At 36.6% G+C, this 25858-nt stretch overlaps 1 pseudogene; it reads right to left on the minus strand.

Moving 5' to 3' along the window:
- Nucleotides 1-20293: 20293 nt before the first annotated feature.
- The window catches only part of LOC112835002 (small ribosomal subunit protein eS7-like), a 165327-nt pseudogene continuing 159762 nt past the window's right edge, over nt 20294-25858 (minus strand).

A 25858-nucleotide genomic window follows, 5' to 3' on the forward strand; every position in this document is an offset into this window, starting at 1 on the left:
TAATCCATTCTAAGTTTAAAATGCTATAGGGCAATGGGACAGAAAACAATCTACAGAAAGTAGATGAAAATCATTAAAACATTTCCTTATGATGAAGCATTATGGAGAACTCTCAAGAGAAGACTTAGATTTTTCCAAATACAATGCTTCTGACCACCTCACTGGGAGAAACAACTTTAGATGAAAACCAAAGTAAATTTTTGATGATAAAGTGTGGACAGCTCTTTTAAGAAGAATGATTGAATATTAAAATAGGTAAAGTGGAGCCAAAAGAAGTAATATGTTTAAAGATGGAATTTTTTTAGAATGGGAGAGAACTGATCTGGTGTGTTCTTCAACAGAGAGAAGTCAACTTGGAAGAAAAACAAAACAAGTAACAGGGCATTACTGATGAAACATAGTCCTAAAGGAGTAGTAAAGGGTCATCAGATAAAGGTGAAGGTAAACAGGAAGGCTTAATGGAAGTACAGAAAGGGTACCTTGAATTGGGAGGGGGAAAGAATTAAAGTGGAGGAGAGGACAGTAGGATTGAGTTCTCCCTGTCATCAGATGGCTTCAATATCTCATGAAAGATATTCATACCATCTTTGTTGAGCAGGTATTGTGTGGCTTTACATATAGATATGGTGGGCTTATGAAGAAGAGATGGTTTGAGTGAGCAGCATGTATGTGGAACTTCCACATGAAATATCTTAGTATCTTTGCTGATTCCACAATAAGAAAACACATTTTCAGACACTTGATAATGATGAACTAATGCTGGTTTAATGATGTCATCCAGTTGAAGTTTAAACAAGCTGTATGTCTTGTGGTGAAGAGACAATTGATGGACATTTACCTTTAGCTACAGACCATATAACTATTTGATATGGTGTTTGTATACAGTGAGAGGACTTTGATTCTGTTATGAGCTTGGAAATTGACAGTTACTTTTTAAATCTTATCTGTCTACCCCAACTTTTAACCCTGTGCTACACACTCAGGATCTCCTCTTTCATTACCCAGAAAATGTCCTATATCTCTTAACTATTCTTAGGATTGCTTCTACTTTTCAACTGCACTACAATATTAACTTTTCTTTTGAGAACACCATTTCTTCTGAGCTTTAAGTGGCAACTTTTCACTCTCTTACAGGCATTCTTCTAGAGCCAGAAGTGAGCTAGAAATTCTCTTGGGTCCACATGACTGTTCCCTGGATGTTACTCACCCAGTGGCTCCTCTCCCTGACACCTTTTCTTGAAAGCCCATCTCCCATTATACTACTCTCACCACCTGTCACCATCACTGACTGATGTCCGAATCATGCCCACAATGTCAATGAAGGTGTTCTTGTTTTTTTGTTTGTTTGTTTTGCCCCTTTCTATTATTGTCTTTATCCTGTGAGGATTCACAGTTATGCTCCTTTAAGAACTCTGGGCCTTCAGTTTTATTCCAGTTGCATTTCCCATGCACTTCCACTTTGGTCATCCAAGATGAGGGCCATATCTAGGCTTGGAGGATATTTCAGCCATATAATACTTCTGCAATTCATTTCATATACTCTATCAGCAAACGTATTCTTAACACCCATGATCATATTTTTACCGACAAACTTCTTATGAGTCTTGACTATATATTAGAAAATACCATTTTTACCATTTAGCATGGAGTCTAAGTCCCTTCAAAATTTCACTTGGACCTTATGTATCAATTTCCTTCAAAATATTCTTTTCTCTAGAACTGAGGTTGTTCATTTTATGTTCTCTGATAAACTATGAGAGTTTCATGTCTTCCTGCCTTAGCAAATTCTGTGTCTTCCATCAGGACTAAGCTTTCCTTTATGTCTCTCCCTTTCTCTCCCAATTCTTTTGGTCCATCTCCAGCACATTTAAACTCCCGCAGATCTCTGCTTTCAACCTGACCATGTGTGTGTTTCATCATGATCTCCCAGCACTTTGCTTATATCTCTATCTTCCCTTATTATGGTGAATTTATAAATAAAATAGGCATGCAATAGCAATTCAGCGGTTATCTCTTTTGGTCTAAGTTTCCATATTTATAAAAAGAGAGAACCAGCATAGATGTCACATAATACCTCTATTAGCTCCAATATGCTATGACTTATTTGTAGAATAGAAAATTTTCATCATTTTGCATTTGCAATTACCTCCTCTAAATCGTTTCTATGGCACTTGCATTGCCATGCATGAGCAGCTTCCTTTACCTTGTTCCTATTTATTGAGAACTTGCTATATACAAAGCACAGGGTGCACAGTGTGTGTGTGTGTGTTCACGTGTGTGCACATAAAATCATGAGCCATAACCTCAAGTGGATTACAAACCAGTTCACTGAAATTCTCTGAACTACTCCATTTACGTGGATTCACTGGCTTTATAGACAATGTCCCTTCTTTCTATAAAACACACTGATGGAGTCCTACAAAGACTGAAAACTTCCTCTTATATCAATTGAGTTGTGTACTTCCCAAGACTCAGCTGTGTTTATTCCCAAATCAGCTTATGTCATTTAATGTGGTATTCTAATTATATAATTTAATTATGTATTAGATAAGCTGACTAAAGATGAATACAAAAAGAGTGTTATTATTTCAAAGAGAAGTAATTTAATTTTAATACTTGTGATGGACAAACCCTAAGGTGACTCCCAATGAGTCATACTCTTATATAATCCCTCACCTTAAGTGAATGTAGAACGTGTGACTTGCTTCTAACTAACAGAATATGACAAAGATGAAGAGATGCCACTCCTTTGATTATGTTATGTTATATGGCAAAGGTGATGGCATGTTTCTCCTTTGATTATATTACATTATACAAAACTACATCTTAGCAGGCTAGAGATAGAGATTCTTATGCTGGCCTTAAAGAAGCAAAGAGGTATGTTGTAAACAACAGTGTGTGTGTGTGTGTGTGTGTGTGTGTGTGTGTGTTCAGAGCCATGTGGCAGGGAGCTGTAGGCAGACTCTATAACTTGGAGGCTCCTCCAGCAAACAGCTAGTAAGAAGCCAGGGCCTTCAGTCACAAAGCCACAAGGAAATAAATTTAGCGAACAACCTGAAGAAGCTTCAGTGAGGATTCTTCCCTAGTTGAGCCTCAGATGAGAATAGAGTCTGGCTGACGACTTGAGGCAGCTTTGTGAGCCTCTGAGCAGAGGAGCCAACTAAGTTATACCAGGAGTCCTGACCCTCAAAACCTGTGAGGTAATAAATGTGTGTTGTATTAAGCTGCTAAGTTTGGGGTAATTCGTTATGCAGCAAAGAACACTAATACAAAGCCTTAGAAAGGATCATTAAGTCAATTTGTTAGTCACAAAAAGAGCCACCATATAAGTGCTGCTTTCAAATTCAGTCAAGGCAGGACAATGATAAATATTTGAGGAAAAAAATGTAAGAGTCTATACATAATTATTCCTTCAGATTTTTACGCAAGTGTATGTAAGATGTTGCTCCATTTTAGGGACGCCTGGGTGGCTCAGTCGTTAAGTGTCTGCCTTCGGGTCAGGTCATGATCCCAGGGTCCTGGGATCGGGTCCTGTATCGGGCTCCCTGCTTGGAGGGAAGCCTGCTTCTCCCTTTCCCACTACCCCTGCTTGTGTTCCCTCTCTCGCTGTGTCTCTCTCTGTCGAATAAATAAATAAAATCTTTAAAGAAAAAAAAGATGTTGCTCCATTTTAAAGAGCTTCCATATGGGGGAGCCTGGGTGGCCCGGTCAGTTGAGCGTCTGACTCTTGGTTTCAGCTCAGGTCATGATCTCAGGGCCATGGGTTTGAGCCCCGCGTCCAGCTCCACACTGACTGTGGGGGATCCGCTAGGGATTCTCTCCCTCTCCCTCTGCCCCTTCCCCTCGGTGCTCTCTTTCTCTCTCTAAACTAAATAAATGAATCTTTAAAGAGCCTCAATATGAAAATCATAGATGATTTTTTTAGGGAACAGTTCATACAAGAAAAATAACCAGATTACAAAAACCAGATTTATATTCAAATTAAAGTCTTGGGAAATACCAAAAGATTGAAGAATTATTTTATGTATCTCAGTTTTAAGTTAGAATAAAGAATGTAAAGACTATATCCTTAAAAAAAATCATCCCATACTTTAACTTTCCATTAGCAAATCAACTGCAAATATTGTGCTGATTAAAAAGATCTCTACAGCAGACAGAAGACTCCGACCCAATTAGTGACAGTAGGACTAGCATCACTATAATATTCCTTCCACAGGTATTCATGTGGAGAAGGGAAAAACTCTGGCTGAAGCTATCAGAGTTTTCACAGAAACAAAGACATTTAATACAGGCAGTGGATGGGGAAAAACAAACGGGTAGGACTTCAGCAGGTTGTGATAATGAAGGAGAGTTCTAACAAAGAGCATGTACCATGATGTCAAGTGCGAGTTTCAGAAATGGTGAGATACCAGTCTAAGAGAAAGAAGTCACCAAGTAATCATCAAACAAATGAATGGGGGTAGACATGGGATGCGTCCACCTGTCAGTCTTAGAGCTCTGTCTTTCACTTTACAGGAAATAGTATTTTCACTTAAAAAATCACAAAATCATTGAGTCTACTGTTTTTAGGATAAACCAGTTTGCATCTTTACCTGTGAGTACAGCTAAGACTCAATCTAATTTCCAAAAAGTACAATTTAAACAAAAAAAGAATCTCAAGACCTGAGGAAGTTGTTCACTAATATTATTCCAAGTGGGAAGAAAGTCAGAGGAATGTAATGAATCACCCTACCCAGGTGTCTACTGTTGAAGAAAGCTCAGTTAGCCAAGAACTCCATTAAAAAGTATGGTATATAACCTTTGGTTATTGAAATTTTTATTGCTGCTATATTATCCTTACACTGAATGCCCATTATCCTAGCTACTGGTTCTCATAGGTTTTTGTTAGCTACTTTATCATGTTGCAGTTTATACTACTTAAGCAGGCCATGATGATATATTACAGTCAGCTAAAGTGTAGAACATTCTTAGATTTATTTTGACACCTAAAGCAACTTTTCATTAAGCTGGTAACAAGCCATATAGATGCCATAGTCCTCGCAAAAGCATCATTAGGATGTCGAAAAAGTGCTGACATAAATGTGGACATTCTCAAGAACATGTTTAAGAAACTGATAGGGTGGAAGCCCTTAATTTTCTCAGGTAGCAATAGGGGGGAAATCTATATGCAAATGGCAAAGCAATGGTGCCCATTTTTCTTTACAGGAGAAGTTCCCATTATGCATGTCTAAGAGCTCCACCCTCCCTTGACTGACTTTTATGAAATTACAGAGCACGCTGGAGCATTGTTTGAGCAATACCAAGTGCTTCCAACAGCTGTTTTGCCGCTATTGGAATGGCATGAACATTTCATGGGACACATAAAAGACTCGCGATGAGATAGGCAGAGGAACTCACTGAAATGTATTATTAAGTAATGAAACATAGAAACAAAAACAAAACCATGCCATTTATTATAAATCTTGGGGGTATGGAGGTAAGAAAAAAGAAAGGTACAGACCACATGGACTGCTATGCCACCATTAGTTACAAATGTAAGGAATCCTCTCCATATCTCTGTGTAACAATTTTCACTAGAATTTCTATAGATTTGAAATCTGGGACTACCAGCCTACCAGGTGCATCACTTTAATAAAAATAGGGCTTTCTTATAAATTCAAGTAAGATTACTACATATATCTATATCTGTATCTATCTATCTATATATCTATTTTAAATGATCTGCCAAATTGAATTAAGTGTATTAGAATCTGACAGACATATCACGTTATCTGCATATATGCATATATTCATATTATATAACAGTAATAACAGCTGGTCATCCAAATCTCACCCCTGCCACCAAACTCATACAAATTAGCAATCACACATTTCAATTCCCTTTCTTTGTCTAAACAGTTTTGGTCATTCTTTAACATTATTGATATCTCTTCAAACTGAGCCATTGCTTATTTTTTTCTTGATCAATTTTGCTCTCCATTGTACCAAGTCCTCTATCATAGTTTTCTAAAACTTGACTCAACAGTTTTAAGAAGCCATTCCATTTTTATCCCCACCCTTCTACTCAGTGACTTTCAGTGGTTATATACTCAGTTTGAGCAGTTTTTATTAATTAACACTTACCACTCTATAACATACACATTTTTTGTGTGAATGGTTTGTCATGCTAAATATGGTACTTTCTTACTAAATGGAAGGTACTTCAACCACACAACACACTACCTTCATCCTTTGTCTAGAACTTTAGCAAAATGCTCATCCCAATTGTTGGTATTAGCATTAGCGATAGCAGTTAACAACCAGTACTATCCTTAACATGGTATTATTCTGTTTATATTGACCATGGTGTGGTCTGTTTTTTTTTTTTTTTTTGTACTTTTATAGACCCAGCTACAGTGCTGTTGACCACATTTTATCTTAGTATTAGACACCAAGTCTACAGGTCATTTCCTCTTTCATGATGATATAATTGGTATGCTGCATCATCTGTTTAACTATATTGTAAATCAATAAATCCACATAATAGACACGAATGTTTAAACTTCTTGCTAGAATCACATGTGGGAAGTTGAGTGAAGCTGGTGAACGTTTCTTCATCTATTTATGCTTTTATTCTTATTCCAGATGACTGAGAATTGATCGGATAAAGAAGAAAAGGATGACCTGGTATAGAACAAATGAAACAAATGAGATCTGGGGAATCACACCCAACAGGTACGGGAAAGGTGCGAGAGACATTTAAAAGATCCTTCTACATGCATTTTTCCCCTTACGATCTAATCTCAGTCTCCATATCTGATATCATGTAAATATCCTGATTTCCCGTGTATCTCTGGGTTCCACTAGGGTATTTGCTTTAGTCAGAACTCACAACCCTTGACCTCCCTGTATTACTTTACCATAGTGTAAATGTCCAGGACTAATGCATAGCTCATAGGAAGTTCTACTTCAATAATATAAAGAACTGCTCTCACAAATTGGCACACTACATATATTCATAACAAGCAATTTTTTCAGGTAGCTTATTTCCTGGGAAGGCAATGTATAAAAAGGGAAGTAACAGTACCAGTAGAGGTCCTCTGATTTCCTAAATGTCCTCCTTAAGGAGGATGTTATTGGCTATGAGAACAATAACTCTCTTAGATAAATCTTGATCACTACTGGATTGCCATCTTTAATGCCTTGTTTCAGTGAAGTGTCAGAGCTGAGTTAAATCTCAAAACACCTCATGAACTGGACTATACAGCTCTTTACATCAGTTCTTACTAGGGTTCTAAATTCAAAAATAGTCTTTTTTTCTTTTTTTTTTCCTCTTATTAATTCTAACGTTATAAGAAGTTGGTATCAGCTCATAATTGAGCCTTCTTCCCTAAAATTGTTAAATCAAAATAATATCCCTTTCATAGAATAACTTTTCAGGAGAGGGGGCTGGTTTATTGGTTCATATGCTTTATCTTGCAAGTACAGTAATATATATATATATATATAATAACCAAAGAGACAAAAGTATAAGCTGATAAGTATCCATCTGTTTGTACTCTTTAAAAATCCAGACTAGGGGCGCCTGGGTGGCTCAGTTGGTTAAACGACTGCCTTCAACTCAGGTCATGATCCTAGGGCCCTGGGATCAAGCCCCACATTGGGCTCCCTGCTCAATGGGAAGCCTGCTTCTCCCTCTGCCTATCACTCTTCCTGCTTGTGTTCTCTCTCTCTCTGTCAAATAAAGAAATAAAATCTTAAAAAAAATAAAAATCCAGATTATATATGCATTATATATGCATTCCATTTTTAAAATTTTTTATGATATTCATTTTCTATGATATTCATTTTGGGAATATTAGATGATCATATTTTTATTTTTATTTCTTTATTTTTATTTATTTTTAAAATATTTTTATTATTTTTATTTAGTTGAGATGGAGCAAGAGAGGGAGAGAGCATGAGCAGGGGGAGCAGCAGAGGGAGGGAGCAGCAGAGGGAGGGAGAAGCAGACTCCTTGCTGAGCAGGGAGTCCAATGCGGGGCTTAATCCCAGGACCCTGGGATCATGACCTGAGCTGAAGGCAGCTGACTGAGCCACACAGGTGCCCCTAGATGATCATATTTTTAAAAAATGCCTTTATAGGAGTTCTGTTTCTAATATGATGGAATAGATGATTAATAATAATAATAATAATAATAATAATAATAAAGACCTTCCCACTGAAAACAATTAGAAGATTGTACCAAATATAAAACTAAAAATGTTTAGGAGCCTTCAGAAAGCTTATATATATATATTTTGAGCCCAAAATCTGTGAAAAGGAAACCCAGAGAGTTGAGACCACTTTTCAGCCAGAAATAGACTGGCCTGACAAAAATTTAATCTCAGATTAAAATCACCTTCACCTCTGGTAAAAGTGAAGTTGTTTAGAATTGCTAGTTCCCTTTTATGTGAATTAAATGTAAATATTTTCTGGTGGAAAATAACACCTTCACCTCAAAGTATCTCTATACAATGGCTAGTATTCAATCAAAAATAGGAAAATGAAAGATAAGATAGCATGATTTAAAAACCAAGAGAAGCTAGCCTTTGTAAACAAACTAACAGGATATCCACAATAGAGTTAATGGTCGTGAACTATCAAATAAGCAGGCTTAAAATATTCAAGAAAAAAAAAGTATTGCAGAAAACAGGAAAGCTACACATTTGCTCCAAAAGGAAAATTCTATACCTGAAAAACACAATTTTATCAGAGAATTGGACGATACATACATACATACATACATACATGTGTGTATATGGAAATCCTAGGAATGAAAAAAAAAATAAAAACTTAAAAGTTTAATAAATAAGCCTAGTAGCAGATTAGATATAGGAGAAAAAGAATTATAGGATTGATCTTTAGAAAATATTGAAGTTTAAAAGATGAATAGAAAACTTAAAAGATCGTAAGAAGAATATGCAACTTGGTGAAATACTCTAACATATAAATAATTGGAGTCCCAGAAAAAAGAGAACAGGCTAGGAGCAATATTTATAGAAAATCTGGCTGAGATTTTTCCCAAAACTATTTCAAGAAATCAAATTGATGATTCAAGAAATGCTACAAACAGAATATCAAACAGAATAAGTAAAAAGAAAGAAAAGAAAATACTAGCTACAGCATATTACAATATCAGAAAACCAAAGACAAAGAGAACAATTGTGAAAGCAGCCAAAAGGAAAATAAATCCATTACCCTCAAAAGAGCAATAAGACATATAGCTGACTTTAAAGAAGAAATGATGACAAGAGCTGAAAGAAAGTAACTGACAAGCTAGGATTTTTTATGAAGCAAAAATATCTACCAGAAACGAGAAAATGTATTGCCAACAGACCTGTGCTAAAAATAAGCTAAAGGGACTTCTTCAGGCAGAAAGAGATGATCGAAGGCAGAATCTGATAATGTAAAAAGGACAGAAGATCTCTGAAAAGGTAAACTTGCCGGTTATTCCAAATTAGTATTGGTAGTTTGGAACATGGATCAGCAAAATTTTCCGTCATGAGTTAGCTGGCAAATATTTTAGGCTTTGCAGGCCACTTATGGCCTCTGTTGCATATTTTTCCTTCTTTTCATTAAACATTTAAAAAATATATTAAAAATATTCTTGGTTCACATGCTATAGATAAACAAACTGGAGCCTAGCTCTGGTTCATATGCTGTAGTTTATTGAACCCTGATTAAAGCAACAACGATGTAGTGTAGGATACAAAATTTAAGCAGGATTAAAATATATGAAAAAATCTACAAAATGCAGAAGGGAAATGGAGTTAAGATCATTTAATATTCTTATATTTTCTGGTAAGTGTCAAATGTTCTGGTTTCAGGTAGATTTGTAGAAGTCAATTATGTATGCTGCAATCTCTAAGACACTAAGATAATAACAAAAGTACTTACAATTAATAAATGAATAGAGGTTAAAATGGTATAATAAAAATAATTGATTAACCCAATGGAAAAAGAATCATCTGTGATATAAATAGAAAATAAACAGTAACCTGTAGTTAAATCACATAATACAAGCAATCATTAAATCATGATTTAATCATAAATCATAATCATTAAATATAAATGGACTTAAACTCCAACTAAATCACAAATATTGTCAGACAATATTTAAAAAATATATACATATACTTTGTAGAAAGAAATATCTCAAATATAAAGACATATTCATGATTCATTACTTTGAATTCATGCCCAACAACACTATAACTCATGCCTAACAAAGCTTATTTGAGACATGTATCTTTTCTGTAAGGCACATCACAGTCTAATTATACTTAGTAACACTCAGCACACATTATCAGTAAGCTTGAGAGCCATTTTAAACAATACAATCACCCCAAAAAGCACAAAAATGCAAAAAGCATGGCACCAAATAGATGCAGAAAGGACACTTGTTTATAGTATGAGAGATGAGACAAGAAGGCAGAGTATCGTCTTATTCCATCTTATCTGGGAATGTATGTGTTGGTGTTTCAGATTTTTCTCCACTTGTTCACAAGTGACCATGAATGTGACACAAGTATTCATTTTAGTGTTACAAATAAATTTCAGTGAGTAGGTGAATTCCTAAATATGGACTCTGTGAATAATGAGAATTGACTGTACACACACATACACACATATTTTCAGATCAATTATTTCAGTTGATAAGTAAAATTAGAAAGGTTGTTGGATACATAGTAGAGTTATAAAAATCAATTGTTTTTCTAAATAGCACTGAATAGCAATTAAAAAATATCTTCAAACCATGCTATTTTCAAGTCTTAACAAAAAGACACATACTTATGAAGAAACTTATTTGAGAAATGTGCAAGACCTTTTCAGACAAAATATAAAATATTATTACACTAATGAATTGGAAATGGCCATATTTTTAAGAAGTAAATTCTCCAAAAAAAAAAAAAAAGAGAAGTAAATTCTCCATAAATTGATGTACATACTCAATGTAGTTAGGCCATCACAATACAAAATTTTAGCAGTTTATTTATGTGGAAAATGATAAACTTTTTTAGAAGTATGTATAGAAATACAAAGGGCCAAGAAGACTCAAGATTTCTAGCGCTGAAATATAGAACTAAGATGAGGATTCTACACTATGAGATAATCAAGTCTTCTCAGAAGGCTGCAATCATTATTTAGTATAATGTGATCTCAGCATAAAATCAGAGAAGTCGACCATTGGAATGGGGATAGAGAGTTCAGATTCAAATTCACACCTGATTTATGAAAAGGTCATAACACAGGACAGACAGGAAAAGACAACCTTTTCAAGAAATGAGTAAAATGATTACATACATTAAAATTTAGAACTTCTCTTTATTAAAAGACACAGTTAATAAAGTGGAAATGCAAGCCACAGAGTGGGCAAAGATCCCTATAATACATATATTCAATAAAGAACTGGTATTCATAATACATAAATTATTTATACATAAATTTATAATGAATAAGGAAAAGACTGACAACCTATTCAAAACACCAGTGAAAGACTTAAACATGCAATTCACACACACAAGAAAGCATATCTTAATGGCCAACAAAGATAACAAAAGGCATTCGCAATGACTAGAAATGAAGGAAAAGTAAATTAAGCCATAATGATATGCCATCACACATTGGCCGCCATGGCTACAGTTGAAAAGATGGACAACAATGCACTGTTGGTGAGGATGTGGGGCAGCTAGAACAATAATATACTTCTAGAGAGTGCAGACATGAACAACTATGTTTGGGAATCAACCTATAATTATCTACCAACCCGAATAAATGCCTACCAAATGAAGCCACATTTCTATGTCTAGGTATCTACCCAACAGAAATGCATTTGCATGCCAGAATGCATTCCCATTATACGCCACAGGAAAGATACCAGGATATTCACAGAAATAGTTTTCATGGGAACCGGAGCCTGGAAGCTACTCAAATGTCCATCAATAGCAGCAGTGATTAGAAGAAAAAGTGTGTTTCATTCACAAGTGGCATAATACACTACAGTGAAAATGACTGTATTAGAGCTCCAAGCAATAACATGGGTGAATATTGCAAACACGCCAATGAATGAAAAAAGCTAGACAAGAAAAAGTATATTTTGTAACATGCCATTTATATGAAGTTCAAAAGCAGGTAGAAATATTTTATCATGTTAGAAGTCAGGTGATGAATCTCTACAGGAAAGAAGAGGGGATGGGAAAGGTTTCTACAATATATATAATTTCTCACCCTGGGTGGCAGATATATGTGTGTGTTCATGTCCCAGTAAGTCATTAGTCAATATACTTACAATTTGAGTATTTAGATGTTTTACTTGAACAATTGTTTCTTAATCACCCCATACCATGCAATTTCATAGACACATTTTGAGTACCATTTTCTGTGCCAGAGACAGGGCTACATGCTATGGATGCAGAAATCAGTACAATAACGCATCTTAGTTTGAAGAGCCTAGAGCCTAAACACTAGGGCAGACAATTGTTTTAGATTCTTCAGTTGTAAAACTACAATAATAGTGGCAAACCTATTTGTAATCAGGGAAACCAAGTATATTCTCGGCTGATTATATATATTTTATCTTCAATATTCCAGAGAATAAGGTCAGAAAGAAAAGGGAAATTCTCTCTTGCCATTTATTTAATCATCAGTTATATCAAATTCTTCATACATGCTTGTAATGAAGGCTGAAGCAGTATTTCCCCAACCCCTGCAACTTTGCTCTATGAGTTCATGAATGGTAGGAATGAAGAGGGTGGTTTGTCTTGTGTAGTAATCTCCCCTGCACTCCAAATAAAGCCATCACTACGGAAACTACATATTTCACATTGAATCAGCTATCAAGGCAGTTGAAAACGTGTATTTGGTTATTTTCCACTGACAGCTGAGTGATTAGGACAGGAACTCTAATACAAGTGTACACAGAATGTAGCTCCTTCCCTGTACATTTAAATGAAGTGAACCCGGGACAGAGTCAGTCACCTGACAGAGGTTCTACAGCTAGTCAGACTGAGCTGAGATTCAGTTCTTTTTTTTTTTTAATTTTTTTATTGTTATGTTAATCACCATATATTACATCATTAGTTTTTGGTGCAGTGTTCCATGATTCATTGTTTGTTCATAACACCCAGTGCTCCATGCAGAATGTGCCCTCCTCAATACCCATCACCAGGCTAACCCATCCCCCTACCCCCCTCCCCTCTAGAACCCTCAGTTTGTTTTTCAGAGTCCATCATCTCTCATGGTTCGTCTCCCCCTCTGACATACTCCCCTTTTCTTCCTCTCCTGTTATCTTCTTCTTTTTCTTTTTTCTTAAAATATGTTGCGTTATTTGTTTCAGAAGTACAGATCTGTGATTCAACAGTCTTGCACAATTCACAGCGCTCACCGTAGCACATACCCTCCCCAATGTCTATCACCCAGCCACCCCATCCCTCCCACCCCCCACCCCAGCAACCCTCAGTTTGTTTCCTGAGATTAAGAATTCCTCATATCAGTGAGGTCATGTGATACATGTCTTTCTCTGATTGACTTATGCTGAGTGAAATGAGATTCAGTTCTTTACCACCTTTCTGTAGTCTTGGGCTTTCTCCCCTTCATTCTGCTAAAAGCCAGACAGAAAAAAAAAAAAATGATTAAACAAGGTGTGTAGTGGAATTAAATTACTTCTGAAGTCTTACATTCCTGTATTTTTAGGAATTCAGTAGACAAGGAGCAATGGTAGTTTCTCATTTATCGGAAGGAAAGATACCCTCAGGTCAGCATGCAACCATACGTTTAACCTTTGTCTATTGAATTCAGAGTGTTTCGGTAGCAGTAGGAGGGAATCCAAAAGCGACTAAGAAAATGTCCTCTTCTCAGGGGCTTCTGGTGAAGCCACCAATGCTCCTCTTGCTGGGCACTGTCATTTTTGCCACATTCTCATTTGCTAAGGTCCCTTCTTCTAGGCCCTTCTCTTTCCCTTCAATCCTTCATCCTCTTTAATTGTGGTTATTTTTTCTCTCCAATTACATTGCATTCTCAAGTCCTCCAAGCTTGCTCTCTTCTGTTTAGAATGAAAAAGCCAGAGTCTGTTTCTTTTTCATGATTGGCTGCTAAGGTAATTAAAAAAATGAATGTCCAAGGGAATTGCATATTTGGTTGCACATACGGAATAATTCTCTCACACATTTTCAAAAGGAAAGCACTTAAAATGTAGTGTCTAAAAATCATCCCCTAACTCTTTCTTGTCTTTTAAATTTTCCCTGCATTTTTCTACCAAAACACTTAAAAGCTTCTCATTGTCTCCTCTTAGAAGATCGAGAGAAATAAAAGTATATTCATGTGCTATCTCCGTTTCTGCCTTAGCTTTTCTTTTTCATTTGATTGGATTTTTTCGTAGGGATCTATGGTTACTACCTGTGTTTTCCTTCCCCCATCCCAGCTCAGCTGCCTGTGTGGTATGGCTAAACTGCCTGCCTCAGTGGAGGGGCAGCCCCTTGCAGATAGGCAGCAGTAGAAGAGCCACATACATGGGATGAATTAAGATTTATGCCAATTATAAAAAAATAATGTTGATTTGTTATTTTTTCTTCTGGATATGTGGGCCTTATAGGGCGAAGGAGAATAAGGAGGAGGATGGCAGACATGAAGCTAAACTGGTGTGTTCCCTTTAGGCCTTGTTTCTAGGCCTCCAGAGTTGTCTTCCATTTGCCCCAGAGAAAGCATTTCCTGTGACTCAGAGTGCCTGGTTGTGACTAATAGCAGGAAATGCCTCTGAAGGAGAAGCTGGAGTCCTCTGCTCTTATTCCAGGTTCTTCTAACCTGCTGTTGAAAATCCAAATAAGCCCTTTGATTTGCTGTGTCCTCATCTGTCGAATGGGGTGCCTATCATTATCTTCTTTGCCCAGACTCACCATGAGGATTCATGTGAAATAGAATGAGAATACTTCGAAATGTATAAAGGATATGCATGTTTCAAATGTCACTGGTATCAGTGTAGTTATTAACATTGTCATTAACGTACAAGTGTTAGTAGTAGCTGGAGTCACGTTCACCTATAAAACAGTACAACTGAGCATCAGGAAAATCAGGCATGAAAACGAATTCCTCTTTAATCAGTGCAGTTCTGAGGTCTCAAGGCAGTGGCATGTGGTGTTCAGCGTTCTCAGTTAAGCACAATGCCTGACAAACTCTTTTGGGGTGTTATGTGGAGTCCAGTCTATGCCAGGCAAGGTGGACCTTATATTTGTCTCCTGCTTGGTCCTCCCAGGAGAGGAATGGCGACAGAAAATCACTTCTCACTCTCCTGGGCAGGGGAAAGTAGAGGTTTTCATACCTATTTTCCAGGCCAACTATGAATCTGCCTATTGAGTTTATGTTTCAGTGATGATGATTGTTTTTTCTATACTTTAATCTATAATCAAATGGCTTAAAAAAAATTTTTTTGGTCTCCATATGTGGTTAGTGGTTCCCTCAACATAGGAAGTCTCCCCAAATATTTATCAAATGCTTTTCCATGGTCTTCTGTTTATCTTTATTCTCTTAGATTTACTGATTATCAGGGGTAGGCCTTGGCATTCTCAAGTCTGACCCAAATTCAGGCTATCGAGAAGATTTTATCTGAGTTTCAGAAGCAATAATTAGGTAGCCAGCAATGAGATTTTCTTCCTTAGACACTTTATTCTCATAACAACTCTAGTACATGTTGAAGAGGGAAGAAAACACGAATAGGCATGAGGTCCTGTACCCAAGAGGTCCCGGAGTGATGACAGACCTCGTCCCAGTGCCAAATGCCATATTTATAGTCGTTCCGGCGCAATCACTCACTAGAGAGCTGTTTTGTTCTGTAACTTCGTGTCATTTAACCAGAACACGTTTTCAAGGTATCTTGGCATCTAAACTGATAACCAGAATGCTGTTTGATTGGCATAAAAGTAGAGCAAATAGAATTGGATGAATTTCAGAAATATTTCTCTTTCTTGAGTGGAACTAAATAAGCCTTGACAAGTTTCTGTTATTAAATTAGATGCATTTTCAATCAACAAAACTTATTTGCCTTTTCAAGATCAGTTAAGACCTAAAAACAGAGATTATAGTTTTCTTCAGCCTGACCCCAGTTAGCCTCATTGGATTGGGGAGAGAACTTATTCCTATTTCCTTAAAATTTCATTTAAAAAATTTCCTGAGGGTAGACACATAGGTTGTTTCCAGATATGACTGTATTCATTCATTTTCTGGAGCATTACATTGATTCTGATGTACTTCAATTTCAGAGGGTTCCCTTTCCTTGATTTTGTACTCACTTTCTCATCATGGAGGGCATTTCTAAGATCTCTGATCCTCTCTGTATCTAATAAACTTGTGTGAAAAATAAACAGAAAAAGATCAGCTTTATTTTACTATTCATAGTCATAGACATCCATTTTTTTTCCTAATAAAAAGTTAGCTACTATTTGATAGACCTGCTTCCTCCAGGATTAATCCATTCGTTTTATCATCCTTGATAGTGAGAGTTACCAAGAAGAGCTTAATTCTATTGCAATGATAGAATTTAAGGAGCCTGAAAGTTCCAGAATGAATATATATGGTATTCCACATGGAAATTTTATTCTATTAGACAAAGTGTGTAGGCTTCCAATATACCTCCGATATTCACTTTTGATTCAGAATCCCACCTCAAATATAGAAGGACTAGTCCTTTTTCTCTAACATCTGAAGCTTTAAAGCAATGATGTCAAAAAGGAAGAAGAAATATTGGAGAATGAGGGGGAAAAATGTCTCGCGGAGATCATTTAATTTTTAACCGCAACAATAATTCTTTTCAAAATTACCTAGCTAAATGACTTATTTAAATAAAATTTCTTCTTGAAAAAAGTTTGAGATTTTTAAATGATGTGCCATGTATAACATCCTTAGGGGGAAATATTAGCATTTAGAGGGAATTACAATTAAAAAGAAAACAAAAACCTCTATTTGAGATATTAAAAAAGAGTCCTAATACTTCAGAAATGACACAACTTACTCTCGTGATATATTTCTGACTCCCCCTATTTAAAACCTGTTAACTTAAGTTCTCCAAAGGGGCATAGCAGCCACTTCCAGTTAAATTGAAGTGGTCCACTAACATTTTCAATCCATAATAATAGGAGTTGCATGCCAATCATCCATTTCTTCAAGAGACTATCATACTCGTTGGCACATAGTAGGCATATGATATGTATTGGTTGAATTTCATTGAAAAGTTTTTGAATCACAAAGATGATCTCAATATAGTCAAAGACTCACCAAGACAGGAAAACTAAAATCAATTTCTAGATATGACACATTTTCAGGTGAAATTTTTATTCACTTAAAAACAGTTTTTATTCTCAATGAAAAGAGGATTATTATCAGTTATTTCCCAGGCAGACTAAAATCCAAAACATCCAAAGCATCTGCTTATGTAGGTGAAACAACGTTCCCTGTATTGAAAGTCTCCGTAGTTATTTGCTTGTTTTTCAGCTTGTTTTTAACCATATTTTCTGAAGCATGCCTTCTACTTCAAGAAAGCAACCATCAATTTATCATTATGGAAATCCTCTCTAACACACAACTCATTCATATGTGTGTGTGTGTGTTTATATACACACACACACACATATATTTGTATAATGTGTTAAATAGATAATCAAGATTATAAATTGGAAGTGGGCTCTTAGAAGGAAATACTTTAACTCTGAGGGAAACCTTAGAGGTTTCCTTGGGTCCCCGGATTTTGTGATATCTTTTTGGTTAAACATAAACATTCAAGCCTATCCTACCCTTAGGCTCACTACTTCCAGGAGATAACATAATAAGTAACCGCGGGATAAATGTATTATTACTACATGTGATAGAATCAACTATGAATTCAGTTCTTGGTCATCTACATATATAGTAGATGTGTGTAAAATGAAACAATTACCTTGTAGTATTAAAAGCTGAAACTAATATCTTTTCTAACAATATTGTAATTTTATGTTTTGTTAGGAATTTTCATCCAATATTGACTGAGAAGATCAATAGACTATCTCAGCATATTATGCTGTGCATTTATTTACTGTTTCCACTGATGCAATAAAATTAAATTATAGTACTTCATCAGCCTATACTATCCTGTACCTAATTTATTTACAGTGTAATTTCCAACAATATCTGGTTGGTTCTATGAACACTGTGAACACAATGCCCTAACAAGTGAGAGAGGTGGGAGTTAGCAGGAAAGGAGGAGGAATAAGAGCTTCTGCAGTATGTAGCAGAGACATGTGGCCTCAATTTAATATGCTTATTCTAACCACCTTCTTCATCCGGTTCCTTTTCTTATATTTGATACTCATTGTCACCGGTATCAAGGCTCCTGAAATTCTCAGTAAAAATACTACCGTTGTCACTATCAATATTAGATAATAAGACAAATAATGCAGGGTGTCTTTGGAAGGGCTTCTTAAAACACAGAGGATATCACTTGCCTGAAGATTATGACTGGAGCCCAAAGTTTTCCCTTTGTGTGCAGTAATTTATTGGTGTAGAAGAGTTTGGAATATATTGGTGCAGATACATTCATTAGTTGATTTACGCATCAGACCATTAATTCAACAAATATTCATTTAATATTTTCCATTCACCTAAGAGTGTGTTTGGTTTTGGGGATAAACATGATATTGTGGCTAGAAAAATGATATTAACAGCTATATTACAATAGCAGTAATAATGAACTTAATAGAGGAAAATGCATCTTCATCTGCCTAAGAGAGTAAGCCTCATAAAGAATGTGATATGTGTTGGGTTTTGGTAAAAGGCTAGGAATATTTCAGGAGGAAAAGCAGGGAAAGCATATTCCAGGGAGAGGAAGATGCAGGTACAAAGATCACATAGGTATGAGAGAGTGCCACCCTCAGAACTCCAAGTACTTAGGTACTGTTGGAGCCTGGCACATAGTAGATGCTCAATAAAACATGCTAGGGTTGTCTTTATGGGCGTACTGCAAGGGATGGGAAGCTAGAGAAAGACCTAAGCCGGTTGGTTCAGTGACAGCCCTTTCGTCAATGGGATTGCCTCCCATTTTAAAAGGAGGACTGAAATTACTCCTTTCTATTTAATTTTAAGACCATAATAAGGTCAAGGTAACTTGGAAAAGAATTATTTAGCTCTAGTTTAGTCTCCATAAAGGAATCCACAGAACTAGATTCAGACTCATTCGCCCCCCCTTCCTCCCTCTTTCCTGGTCCTGCCCTCCCTCCTCCCCCCCCCCCTCCCTAGCTCTCACTCTCACTCTCTGCCTTTTCATACTTTTTATTGTGTGGATACAACCCAAATCTGGGACTCTTGCTTTTGACTTCACATTATGTAGAAAGAGCTAAGAGGCATTTATAAAATCCTGAGACAACGTGCCAGCATTCTATAGGGGGTGGTCAGGGCAAGGCAGAGAATTGCACTTTTCTTTACACTAGATATTAACAGACTCATCGTCCCAACAGACTTCCAAAATATTTCCCCCCTTGGTTTTTATCTTATTTTTTTAAAGATTTTATTTATTTATTTGACACAGAGAGAGACACAGAGAGAGGAACACAAGCAGGAGGGGTGGGAGAGGGAGAAGCAGGCTTCCCGCTGAGCAGGGAGCCCGATGTGGGGCTCGATCCCAGGACCCTGGGATCATGACCTGAGCCGAAGGCAGACGCTCAATGACGGAGCCACCCCCCACCTTGGGTTTTATCTGATGCTTTAAATCCCTCTCTTGTGTCCAGGTTCCCAAACATCACTCTCTGGCTGCACTCATCTTACTCCAGCTGTCTCTCCTCCACTTCTGCCCCTTGGCCTGTAATCACCGTCACCATCACACCTGCCTGTGCCCTCCACCCACCAGGGGCCCACGAGTCTGTGCATCCCAGCTATAGCCACAGCTTCTGCCTCTAAGTCCTGCCTCCAGGCAGCCTGGGTCCCAAAGTCCACTATTTGGGTCATTCTCTTGCCAGTCACCTCCATGTCCTTCTGCTCTCACCTCTTCCTCCAACCAATGCTGTAAAACCTCAGTGCTGCTTAAGGTGACCCTTCCACACTCCTTGTCAGGACTTGAGAGCTCTTGGAGAAAACGCTGTACCTGTGAATACTGATGCCACTATAAATTCAGTATCTCTAACCTAAGCTAGAACCCTCTCCCTTTCAGATATTTAAAATCTCTTCAAGTGATTTCTGTCCTTTCTCTTCCTCCTCTTCATTTCTTTTTAAATACAGATTTTATGTAGGTAGCTATGTTTACAACTGAAACTGTGGCAGTTAAAAATTCACAAGCTTGCCCGTGAGCTTTTTATATATAACCAGAAAAAGTTTTGGCCTTAGCTTCCACATTGTTCTGCTGTGCTTTATCCAAATGTATCTTTAGGAACCAGCTGCCGTCCTGAATCACACGAATTCGCTCACCCACAATTTTACTTGGAAGACCCAAGTCTTGAAGAATTGCATCATGGAACACTTTGTCTTTTCTTTTTTCTTTTTATGTCTTTTACATATGAGGTAGAATTCTTCCCTGAGCAATAGTGACAATGTGATTCCCACTTAACGCTTCTCCAATTCATGTACTAGCTGGATTTGGATCTTCTGGAAAGATTTCACATGAGGAATGGAAACAGGATTGTAACATCTCTCTGACCACTACTAACTTTAATTTTCTTGGCTGCTGGGATAGTTAGTTCTCTTAGCTGAACCCTGGGATTTACTTCCAAGTCCAGGAGAATCTGAGAAATTCCAGACACAACTCATCTGGCTTTTTGCCAAGGCTTCAAAATCACTGGACTTGAATTAAACGTGAACTTTTCTGGCTGAGGACTCTGGGAAGAGGCCGAAGTCTTAGGAGAACTCAGTCTCTCTCACTGATAGAGGGAAGAGTCACTCCGGAATACCCTGTAGTCCCCTCAACTTGCAAAGCTTTGTCTTGAATTCATACTTTGGTATTTGCCATGTCCTCTCCCTAAACTGCTCTTTTCTTCTACTTTCATTTCCTCTCTTCTGAGCCTTTCTCCTGATGAATCCTATTTTTATGTAAAGTAACAACCTCTTTTTCCCCTGAACTCACATTTCCATTTTAAATTTAATGTTTTATGTTCAAAAAACTTTTATTGATCACTCTCTCATGCTTATCAGCAAACAGTAAATAAATAAGTAAATAAATATAGTATTTTAATGTACCTTAAAAAATAATTTCATAGGTTCTAAGTGACCATAGGTTATAAGTGTTAAAAAGCTTTTCTGGACCGAGTTATCATTATAATTATCCATTATAGTATACAACTGGTCAAAATGATATAAATACTGTTACATTTTGATACATATTTCAAATGGAAAAAGTAAAATTTATTGGAACTAATTTCTTAACGACATAAAAGGGCTCTTACTTTTAACTTTAAATTCATGCAGCTAGTTATGAATATTAATCATGTCTAGAATGAGGCAGAATTCACCAAAAATTCTCTTTCCGGTTTTAAAGATTAAGCATGATAAATCTTGTTCTTGTACATATAGAGATTTGAATGGAAAGACTTTTGTTAAACAAGTGTCTTTCAGCTCTTTGACTTCCTTATGAATTATATGCAAACCAACAACAACAACAACACACACACACACACACACACACACACACACACACACAGTGACTTGGCATGTCTGAGGCAGGATACAAGGGCCTCAAGCCCTATCCTTTCCCATATTTGACAAAGGTTTGGATGTGTATTGGTTTGTTTTTTTTTTTTTTTGCTTATTTTGTTCTGATATTAAGGTAACCAAAATAAAGAAGATACAGTTTTATACAAAAAAAATTATCTTTAATATTCTATATGCTACAGATTCAGTTAGCCCCCCTTCAATTTTGTTGAAAGCAACTCATTGAAAACACCTGATTTGTAAAAGGATTTCTTAGTCAACAGAATCTTTCACTTTCTTGGGCCAGAAACCATCATTTTGAATTGTTCCTTTGTTTGATGTTCTAGACGTAGGTTCTGCTACCTGAAGGTGATATGCCCTAGTAAGCCTCTTTTAGAGACTGGCTGCTGAGAGGAGGTAGGCAGAAGAGGAAAACCAGGGAGGAAGATCAGTTTCAGAGCAGATGACATATAAGCTGCTGAGAGTCTAGAAGCTGTTATCTCAAACACTCTCTGAACCATTATACCCTTAGGAAGAACATCAACCCAGAGAAGTGGGAGAATCCTAGTAGAAAGACTGTCGTTGTCCATATACCCTAGTCTGCCTCCATAGTTCCCTTTGTCAATCTATTATGATAAACATTTATCATAATTACTTTATGTTTGTGTCTTCACCAAAAGTTACATTCCTTAAGGAAAGTGCCTGAGGTTTTCACTTCACTTTGCCAAGTATGGCACATAGGAAGTGTTTAATTAATGTTTTTAGGATGAATGTAATGAAAGACTGAATAAAAAAAGTTACCAAGAAACTAACGTACTTGGGTTACTTCCTGCTTTGTGCCTTCCTTAAATAAAAATTCCTTCTGGATAAAAAATCTTATTAATTGTCTAACTTCATTATAAATTAGTTACTTCTTTACTTGCTTAGAGCAGCTGGTGAGCTTAAAACAAAGACAAAGAAGACAATGGGACCTGTATGGGGGACACCGTGCAAAGAGGAAGATGAAAGACAGATATAGCTAATGTTATACTTGGGCTTTAAACACACCCTGTAGTTGGGGGAAATATAATGGCTAAGGGATTATTAGCACCTTAGGGTAATGGAGTCAGAGAAACAGGAAACCTTGAATTCAGTATTTCTGAGGTATGGCAGAAAGATAGGAAGCCCCAATGAAAAGGTTAAAAAAAAAAAAAGATACTTATGCACAAATTGAAGGCAGCTTCATATCTGAAACTGCAAATTCATTGCAGTAAAATCCATCCCTTTCCCTGCCTGAGTTTATTCTTTTCAAGGTGAGTTTATTCTCATATAGCTCCAAGGCTGATCTCTTGGGCTGATAAGGTCTTGGTTGGATTTCCATTCCAGGAGAATGGAGTAGAGGACCTTGTAAAATTAACGTTCCTCTGCTGCTCTGAAGATAAGTGCTTGGCTGACCCCAGAAGTGCAAAGCTGACTATAAAGTTCACCTTCTTTCCATATCCCAATGTTGAAAGAAGGCTGAAATGGTGAATAATTCATCTGGCTGTGATAAGCAATGTGGCCTTGTTGGTAAGGGCTTTGTGATACTATCACCATCCATTCTCTGCATGGAAACCCATCAAAGGGTCTTACTTTATGTCTATTCCACTTAGAAAGTAAACAAAAGAAACTAACAGAAGTCAAAGTGCAAAGGTTCAATGAGAGTTACTTGGGTCATTTTTTAAAGTCTGATATTATTTCATTTGGAATATTTATTATATCTCACATGCAATTCTCTCCGTATGGAATTTCCTTATTTCCATCAGTTAGGGAGTCAGTTAAAATACCATGACTTATTGTGGGTAGGGAAACCTACCATCAGGAAGCCTTTCCACACAGGTACATTGGCCTTTAGTATACAAGAAAATTTTGAAATTTCAGTTTCCAAAATTTCTTCTATCTCGTTCATAGGAGTCCCCCCTTTTCTTTCAGGAGTATATGTGCCCTTGTTCCTATCATCACTAAGAAGCTTACAGCAATTTATCAGAAAATTTAAAAACTATAACTAATCAAAACATCCATCGTCCTCCCCACCCGCAAGCAGCGTATTTGGACCAAAGGGAATCAGGAAAGACTAGGTACATCCAGGGGAGTGAATTTAGTTGTTATTGCACTAAATGAAAGATAGCCTAGAAACTGATATATGAGTTACCTTTTCAAAAATCATTTATATTTAAAAGAATTAGAGCCATAAATTAAACTAAGAAAAGAATTCTGATATTTAAATTTCTGCATTTAAATAGGAACATTATTTGTGTTTTAGAAGGATTTTATAGTGAACATAAAAATAATCAACACATTTTTACTATCAGTTGATAAAGCTGGACTTTCTGGATCATTCATTCATTCACACGACAGGTATTATGAGCCCAGTTTGTGCAAAGCACCATGAGAATAAAGATAAATAAGACATGTTCCCTCTCCATAAGTCAGGGTCACAAGCAAGGGATTGAAATTAAAAAATATGGTGTTGTAATGTGGTGGTGTACAAAGATAATTGAGGAATACTGGGATATTTAGACCAGCCTGGATATGCCAAGAAAAGCTTTACTAAAGTTGTTACATATAAGTGTGTATAAGTAATAGGTAGGTAGAAATGCATTCCGAACAAAAATAACATTATGTTTTAAGACAATGAGGAGCAATATATTACAAGAAGTACACATTTCATCTTTGTAGATGTGCCAAGTTAAAAAAAGAAGGCCGTAAACTGGGTTAGTCGGGTAGGTGGAATATATGACTAATATGCTGTACACATAATTGAATTTTAATTTGTAGATAATGGGAAGCCGTGGGCACCATAAGCAGAAATGTGGCCCAGGTACTCACCCCCATCCCTTTCAGGTAATCCTTGCTCTATATAATGAGTCCTTATAGGGTTTCCCTTCCCTTAGCCTTTCTGTGTCCTTTCTGGGCTCATCTCAAAATTTATCAAGGAAGTCCTTGGAATGTATACAAATGTATTCATTTTGTATTTGGATAGGCCCACCAGTATGATTGTGTGGAACACATAGGATTCCTTGAGTTCATGATAGAACTTTAGAGATATAAAGAGTTCTTATGGATATTTAAGAAATGGAGCAAAAATAATTTTTCTAAGTAGGGAAACAGTCACAAAGAAGAGAATGGAAATGCACCAAATTTAAGCCTGGTTATTTCATAGTTTTGAAAAACATAATTATAGATAATAACTTCTCTGATTTTTGTGTTCTTCCTGAATCAGAGTCCCTCTCTTAGTTAATATATTTTAATAAAAATCTATAAATATTTAGAAACATTGACCAAAACTCTTAAAGGACAACTTACAGCTATGCCATTCTGAATCCCTTTGGTGCTCTTAAAATGATTTCTTGTCCATCTCCTGGCTTGTGTCTACAAGTCTTTCCTGACTATGTGAACTCACCTTTGAATGTTTCTATCTTGTTTTTGCCACTCATAAGTACCATTCCTCTGACTTCTACCTGGTCTTAACTGTCGCCCTATCTTCCCTGCTATCCCACCATTATTGTTCATTTCCACCTCTGAGTCTCTTCCTTTCTATCTACCCCAAAGTGTGAATCCTTCTTTCCTTGAAAGCCATTAAGAGTTAATCATGCCAGAGGTACAAGGCATCTAATTTAAATCTTAAGGTGTCTGGAAATATCCCAATAATTATAATCTCATCTTTTTTAGTGGTTTAGAAAAGTATTGCTTTATGATTCCCTGACTGGAATGCTTATATCACTAAGAACAGGTTATAGAAAACAACAACAACAACAACTCAAATTGACTTACACAATAAAGAGGATTTATGGTCCCCCACATACGTGAAGGCCATAAGCCTGGCTTCAGAATTTGTTTGATTCAGTAGCTAAAGATGCCAAGGAGCCAGTTTCTTCTAGTCCTGTTGCTCTGTCTTCTGTAATGTCAGGTTTATTTCCATAATGGTGGAATGGCTGTAGTCATTTCAAACTTTTGTATCTCTACCCCACCAAACTGTCTAGCAGAGGGAATGACTAGCTTTGAAACACAATTGGTCTTTTTGCTAGAGCCATAGATCTTGTCTCATCAGAGTACTTGAGTCCAGAGATCTTTGTCTCCTAAGCAAAAGGTTTCAAAGTCCTGCCCATCTCTGAGGCCCTTACTTTAAGAGCATCTGTATCATGCACAGCCTTTGCTGTTAGGTGATTCATGATGACAGATTCAACA

The sequence above is a fragment of the Callorhinus ursinus genome, unplaced genomic scaffold, assembly GCF_003265705.2.
Source record: "Callorhinus ursinus isolate GAN/ISIS: 27379988/994484 unplaced genomic scaffold, GSC_fseal_2.0 scaffold11, whole genome shotgun sequence".
In the NCBI taxonomy this organism is placed as follows: domain Eukaryota; kingdom Metazoa; phylum Chordata; class Mammalia; order Carnivora; family Otariidae; genus Callorhinus; species Callorhinus ursinus.